Below are 7,849 nucleotides of genomic sequence, written 5' to 3' on the forward strand. Positions count from 1 at the left end.
TAATAATATTTCTTTAATTATTATTATTATTATTTCCCTTTAATTAAATTATCCTGATCTCAACCTGTGAGTTGTTCTCTGCTTTACTTCTTCCCCTCCTCACCTAAGGAGGGGGAGTGGGAGAGCGGTTGTGGTGTTTAGCTGCCCAGCACAGTGAAACCACCATACCTTCATCGTGCATCCTCCTCCTCCATCCTTCCCAAGGAGAGTCCTCACTAAAGAGCAAAGAAAAGAGGGATGATTGCAGCAACTGCTTAAATATGTTTTTGCCCTCTTTTCAGAGGAAAAAAAAAAAAAATTACCAAATTACCCAAAGTTAGAGCCCAAGGGGAGACAAGCTCCTATGAGCAACCTGCCCTGCCCAGGGCAAGTCTCATCAACCCCAGGGAATGGGCAGCAGCTGCTGTCCCTCTCACAGGTGCTCCTTGTTTTCAAGCTAAATAGGGAAAAATAAATGAATAAATAATTTTAAAAATGTATTTGGCTCCATTTGCAAGCAAGAAAAAAGTGGTGGGAATATGGCAGGTGGGACTCAAAGATGATCTGCAAGGCAAAAGGGCTTTGTGCCTTCTCTTTCTTCTTTGGAGGAAGATATCTTGGATTCACTCAATATTTATATCATGTTAGCAAATTGTGGATCCAACCAGCACCAGGACCCCACTCTAAATTAGAGCTTAAAAATATGAGCAAGTGGAAGAGGACAGAGGGAAGGGGAATAAAATAGAGCATTTAATAGCGGCTTTTATACATGTAACGTCTAACAAAGGGATTACTTGCTGACTTTAGAAACACACACGGTGAAAAATACAGAGCCAGTCACCCCCCAAGGACTGGGCCTGTCCCAGACAGCCTGTTCCTACGTGAAGTAGATGGTAAACGTGGTCCCTTTTTGGTGGGGAGCTGTCGAGGTTTTGTTCTCATCCCCCTTGGTTCCGCAGGACCCTCCTCTGCAGGGGAAAGCAGCCTGGCTCTCACGTCTCCTCCTTGGCTCCCACAACCACCGGGTGGTCATAACCTCGTCCACATTCCCCTCCTGCTCGGCCAGGAGCACATCACAGCAGGCTGGGGGTTGTCCTCCCATACAGCAGCACCTTTCCTCCTTGCCAGAGGTCTCTCGTACCGTGGGTGAAGCCTCGTCATGCCCCCGTGGGACAGGGATGTGGGCAGAACGCCTCTGTCCCCCAGCAAGGGCAGGGCGGCAGCTTTCCTCCTGGGCAGGACAGGGGAGGGGACCAGTCCTCGCCTCTCAGGAGCTTTCCAGGCAGGAGGGCCCCAAATTCAGTTTCCAAATCCCAGTTTCTGAGTGGTTAAACCAGGGGAGACCGCTGCAAGCTGGGGAAGAGCAGGGAGAGCTGTTTCTCAAGCCAGGAAAGGAACGGTGGCTCTTAATATAGCAAGGGGAGTAATATAAAAAGATCTCCCACCTCCCGTTCCTCCTACAGACGTACTTATTTTAGTTCCTGGCTACACCCCCCGGCGTGCAGAACACCGCCAGGGTTGCCAAACGCCTGTTTGAGGAGACAATTTGCATACTCGGAACAATTAAACTTTTGTGTGCTGCTCCTCGCCAGAGCACCTGGGGCTGGGGCTGGGGCTGGGGACAGGGCTCGTGCTCCCCCAGCCGCTGCTGGGCTTCGGTCCTGGGGCGTGACAGCAGCGGGGAGGCTACGTGACCCTCCGTGATCACCAGCAGCCTCCTCTGAGGCCCAGCGGTGACAAAGTCCCTGCGCTGTCCCCACCACACGGAGGTGAGAGCATTGCACTCCCTGCCAGCCAGAGCCCCCTCTCCAAAGCGTTGGCCAAACTTTGCATTTTTCATCCCAAAGGCGCTCGCAACAGGATTCAGCCTTCAGGGCAAACACATGTGTTGATGAGAACTTCTGCTTCACAAATGAAGGGTTTTCCATTAAAAAAAAAAAAAAAAAAAAAGTTATTCTTATTAGACGGAGTTTCCTTCTTACAATGCTATTTTTACCTATTAAACGACATGTCAGCAGTAGTTATTGTATCATGTCATATTATGACAGGAATAATAGTTGAAATATTCTCACTTTATTTTCCATTACAATCACAAAGAGCGGCTGTTATCTGGAACCATTTGAGACATCTTCCTTTTGTGTCTAGATCAAAGTGTCTCCTGTTGGTGCCCGACAAAGCTGTCAGACCCTTTCCTTACAACACAAACAAGAGACACTTTGATCTAGACACAAAGGGAAGGCCGTTTAATCAGTATCAAGCACAAACTGCTCTTAATTTAAAAAAAATAAAAAATAAAAAGCGTTTAAACCCTTCTGTCATGTCACGATGTGTTGGTAGTTACACGGCACATGGCATGCTGCCTCCACAGGTATGATGTGAAGTACAACAGTGGCAAAACATCCCTATGTGTTAAAGAAATCCTCAAATATGTTAAATACCCAAATTCTTCCTCAAAAATCCTAAAAAGTAGAGTTGTTTTTTATTTTCCAAAACTCCAGCTTATAGAAACTGAAAATATTTGGCTTTGCTCCAGTTCAGCTTGTGTAACTTATTTTCCTCTGTGAAATTTCAGAAGGATCCTGAAATTTGGTGAGCTTTATACCTCTGTTTCTTACTCATTTCCCAAAATGTCATCTTCAAATGACTGCTGGTGAAGCCTAATTTGTTTTGGAATTGTTATCACAAGAATTTCCTGAATTCTTTCCGAGCCAGCAGCTCTCCATGGGAAAAAAAAAAAAAAAAAAAAAAAAAAAAAAAAAAAAAAAAAAAAGCATATTTAATGAAACCAGAATATTTTAAAGGCATGTTTCAATTTTTTCAAGGCGGTCTGAAGATAGATATAACCTAAGATTTTCCCTTACATTTATGACACAAAGCCCTGTGGGTGCAGCACCACTTCTTGCTGGAGGAGGCCCAAAGGAGCACGGGGTTGTGTTTTCTTTTCTCCTGCCCCCTGCCACAGAGCAGCTGTGCCTCCTCTCACGTTTGACCCCCCTCAGCCCTTGCTGCTGCTTTCACTCACAGAGTTAGTCCTGTGTTAAGGGACGGCTTCAGCCCTCTGGGAGACGTAGAGCACAGCAGCTGGATATGCGTGGAGCTTGGCATCACAACCATGTCAGGCTCTTTTTTTAATTAACGCTGTACCGTGTTACAACAAGGAAACATTTTCTCCTCTTTTATTATCGTGCTAACTCTAAGCCAAGTATTAAATAAGACTTAATTTAATTAATTCTTGCATCCTCCCCTCTTGCAGGATTATTTGGTAAGACGAGGGCCTTGCCCAGCTCCCTCTCCTGCAGCCAGATAAAAATCCTGCTGATGGTGGTGGGAATGCTCCAGGCGCCTCAGTTACACGCATGGCATGTTAGGGGTTATAAAAGCCGCTGTGTCCCTCTCCAGCCTCACCTTTAGCCATGCTGGGATCTCACAAGCCTCCTGGAGGCAGCACCCAGCCCCACAGCGCTCGTCCCACCCTCGGGGCACTCCTGGAAAACCCAAGCCTGCAGCTGTGTGCTCAGCTCAGGGCCCGACCCACAGCCCTGCACCCTGCAGCACCGTCCTGCTCCCTCATCCCCGCCCTCGGGTGCTGCTCATGTGGTGGCCCTGTCAGAGGTGGTGGCCTCACCAGGTGACCCCTGGGCTGCACCAAATCTCCTTTCTGGTAAATTTAGATGGCCTCTCTGCCTTAGAAGCACCAAATTTGAATCCTCCCCTTCAAATTGCTCGCAGCCTCACGGGCGCAGCCGGGACCGCCACAGCTCGCGGTCTTTCCCTCACCCGGCGCTAATGGCAGTGCCAGGGGAGCGGGGCCCTGAGGTGACGCCGTGGGGTGTCCTCCCGCACAGCTCCCCGGCTTTGTGAGCTGCCAGCCCCTCTGGACATGGAGAAGACCACGGTGGTTTGACCGCCGTGTGGGCATGGGGGGCAGCCAGCCCAGCAGGGCCTCGAGGACTGGGCTCAGCCCACTGAACCGCGCCTTCCAGCCAGGGAAGGAAAGGGAAGGCGCCACCCTGAAGCCGCAGGTGGCTGCAGCAAAACCAAAACCTGAGGACACAGAGATTGAAGGCAGGAAAAGCAGCACCCAGCGCTGAGGGCTTTGCTTGGCAGAAAACCCGCTGGGTGCAGCAGGGCAAGGGAAGAGAAGCCCGGTGCTGGTGACAGCATGACGGGAGGCTCCCGCTGCTGCGAGAAGCGCTGGTGAGGAAAAGCGCTCGAACAGCGAGGGGAAAGGTCTGGAAAAAGCGGCGAGCGAGAGGGAAGGAGGAGGAGGGAACGTGGGCAAAGAAGTAGGTGGTGCCGCATAGCACTTCCCGATGGAGCCAGGAAAAGGATGCGGAGCGCCCGGTTCCCAGTCCCACGCGTTCGCCGGGGACCATCTGTCCTCCCCCGGGAGGCTGCCCCGGGTCGGGCGGGAGCATCCTCCTCATGGGGTGGGAAAGGGGGCACGGTGCCGAGCACGGAGGGGCTGCACTTGGGAGAAGCCTTGCTCCTTCAGGGCCTGCCTGCTTACCCGCACCAGCTCCGACAGGAGGGCGAACAAGGAGCGGATTTTACAGCACTTTGAGAAACGGGGGTGAAAGCACCGAGGGGTGGGTGGCTGTTCCCAAATTCAAGGGACAGCTTGGTGAGAAAGGCAGCCCCCAGCTGCTCAGGAGCACCCCCAGCCCCTCGCCCAGCCGCAGCAAGCAGCAAAACAAAGCAGCCTCCCTCCCTCTGTGCCACGGCCACGGGGACCTCTGACACCATCAAGGAGGGCCTGCAAATGGGAGCCGTCCCTTTGCACGTCTGTGCTTTCTGCCCATGGATAGCAAGTGCTGGTTGTGCCACACGGACTCCTACACGCCGGCCTGCTTTCCACGCCGCGCATCCAGGGCTCCTCCTTTGCCCCCTGGAAAGTTTCTCCACATGCATCAGAACCGGAGAACAAAGCCATAGGGTTTAACCACCTGTTGTAATACCTTTGTTGATCTAATCTTCCTGTTTTAATTAAAAGCCTTTCACTTTGGTTTGCAGGTTTTGTGTTGTTTTTTTTTTTCCCCTCCCTGCACTCAGCGCAGGCTCGCCACCTGTTCCGCAGGCTCTGGCGCTGCAACAGCATCTCTGCCGTGGAGGTCATGTCAAACCTCGTTGAATTCCACCAGATGCATGGAAATAGCTGCAACAAATAAACACAGGGCTGAAATACCTACAGAGCTCAGAGAGAGCAACCAACATGCTCCCAGTAAAACCAGCAAGGCGGGTGCAACCTTATGGAGGGATCACCCCTCTAGTTGTTTGAATGGAGACATGATTGAAGTCTGATTTCAAGCCCTAACATAAAATCTTCCCTATCTGGTGCTTCAATCACCTGCTGTTATACCAGAGATCACCACTTCACCGAGCAAAAAGCGAAAGAAGGAAAAAAAAATGACGGTGTGGCTCTAACGCGTGAGTGGGCCGGTACGTGCAGAAGATGTGAATCTGAAGGAAAGCACGTTGGGTGCTGAAGTAATAACCGGGCGCACACCACAAGGACTGGACCTGAGCCAGGGAAGGGAGAAAGGAGAGGGCTTCTGCTCAGACAGGTTTATGCATCGTGGAGAAGTAAAAGCTCCTGAGCGAGCGGGAGCGGTGCTGTGGCTGCCGGCTGAAGCTGCAGTCGGCGTGCGGGGTCTCACAAAGCACCGGGGGGAGTTATTTTAAAAGCGCTGTGTGAAGCACGAACGTTTGTGTGCAGCAGCAGCAGGAAGGGCTATCTCGCCCAGGATCCCGTGGGCGTTTAACGCGGCCCCGTTTAAGCAGTCAAACACCAATTTACCGAGTGCGAGCTCCTAATGGCACAGAGATGAGTCATTACAGGGTTTCAAAATGCGTAAATATGATCGCATCCTAACTCGGTGTGTCACCGATGATTTACCGTGCATTTGCTGGGTTGCGAGGTTGTGCAGAAACCTCGGAAATTCCTGCCCGCTCGTGCGATGAAAAATAATAATTCACATTTGTGTCAGTGTGTGAAGAGTTAAATGGGTTTTCTTCTTATGTTGGCACTGGATTTCAGCGGAGACTTATGCGCAGTTTTACAACCCGGCGCTGCTATATTTCACACCGCCAATATACAACCGAATAATAAGTAAACATAAGATTTTTGGCTACGTTGGATTTTCCAAGGTGATTAAATAATTTTCTAAATAGCTCTGAGAACGAAGCTGCCTGAAATCCCCAGGGCATTAAGAAATTAGCTGCATACATATGCATTTTAAAGACATGGTCGGGATGCAAATTCACTAAGCAGCAACATCAACTATTTCAGAGAGCAGGCACCATTGGCTCGGAGCTCTCGCAGCGTGAATTGCAGCCACCCCGACCAGCAGCGGGGCTGCCCTCGCTGCAGGGGCTGCTGCGGGCACCCACATGTGCACCGAGCTCTGCGCGGCGCCTGCTGCACGAGCTGCCGCGGCAGATGGTGAGCTTCTCAGACAAACACCCCGCAAAAGCCCTCGGAAGATTTCCTGGAGCACGCCAAAGCGACGACCAGACCTTGCAGCATCTCGAACGACAGCCTCGTTCTTCAGACGAGGCGCTTGGTGGGCTCACCCAAAGAAGGAGCCACTAGCATCACAGATCAGGGTGGGTTTTTTGGGGGGGAAGGCAGCTGTTTGGGGCACTGATGGCTCAAGGACTTGGCAGCAGCCCATGCTGGGGCTTTTCCACAAGGTTTTCCACAGCAGGAGCCACCTCCACCATGACCTGCTTGGGGACCAGAGGCTCCCCGCAGAGGAGCCACAGCCTAAAACCATGCAAGAGGAGGGCTCGCCCTTCACCGGGGTGAAGGCTCCAGGTGCAGGCAGTCAGGGCAGGGTGAGCAGCCCCGTCCTGGGGCTTTCCCCCGGTGTCAGGGCTGCTTGGGGCGTCCCCCAGCACCCATCTGCTCCCGAGCTGCTTGGCCAGGCAGGGCGAGAGCAGAGCCTCCAGAGGACGGGCTCTGGAAAGCCGGCCCTCCCCATCAGCTCAAGGAAATTCATGTTGCGTGTTCTGCTCCTTCTCTGCCCACAGAGTTCTTGCTCGTGGTGGTGCGTAGGTGTATGTGAGGGATTTATCCTTTCCCCACTGAATCACTGCAGCACAACATCTTTTCAACCCTTCTGTACAAGCAGAAAAGAGCCCTGTGTTATTTCTCCTCGATTTTCCTGCTTAAGGAGACACCCAGTCAGCTCCACGGTGCGACCTGGCTGCATCCCAGCCAGGAACCAGCACGACTCCTCCAAGCCCCCGCTGAGACCTGCCTGGGGGAGCAGCCAAACGCCCTCCTGCCAGCTGGCACCCCAAAACCACAGCCGAGCCCGCCTAAGGCCAAATGCCCTGTGGTTCTGCTGCCCCATCCAGCACCCACACCTTCCCCCTCGCGTCTCGAAAATCATTTGCCACCTTTACAGGTGATTTCAGAGCAAGCACCGCGTTGCAGCAACTCCTCTGCACACTCATCACCGTCACAACACGTATTTAAAACCGACCTTACTACCTACTGTAAGGCAGCAGCAGCTCAAACAGCAAGGTCACGCATGAATTCACAGCAGGGGTCCCTCCTGGCTCTGCCCTGGCAGCTGAAACCTCGCCCCGTGCCATGCCGCGGGGAAGGAGCAGCGCCCGCGGCACGGCGACGGCGAGCTCGCCTGCAGCAGACTGCAGGGGTCGGGTGGAAGCCAAAGTGCCCCCAAACACAAACCACGGCAGGAACACAAGGGCTTGGAAGGCCTTTCCTCGCCACGTCCCCACCTGAGGTTTGCACACACCATTTCTGTGCGCCAAGGAGAGAATGAATTCTGCGGTCGTTGCCATGGGCAAAGCCACGAGTGGCTGCTTTCCCTCCAGACCCTCCTATAAATTGCTTATT

The sequence above is a fragment of the Netta rufina genome (assembly GCF_964035555.1).
Source record: "Netta rufina genome assembly, chromosome: 6".
In the NCBI taxonomy this organism is placed as follows: domain Eukaryota; kingdom Metazoa; phylum Chordata; class Aves; order Anseriformes; family Anatidae; genus Netta; species Netta rufina.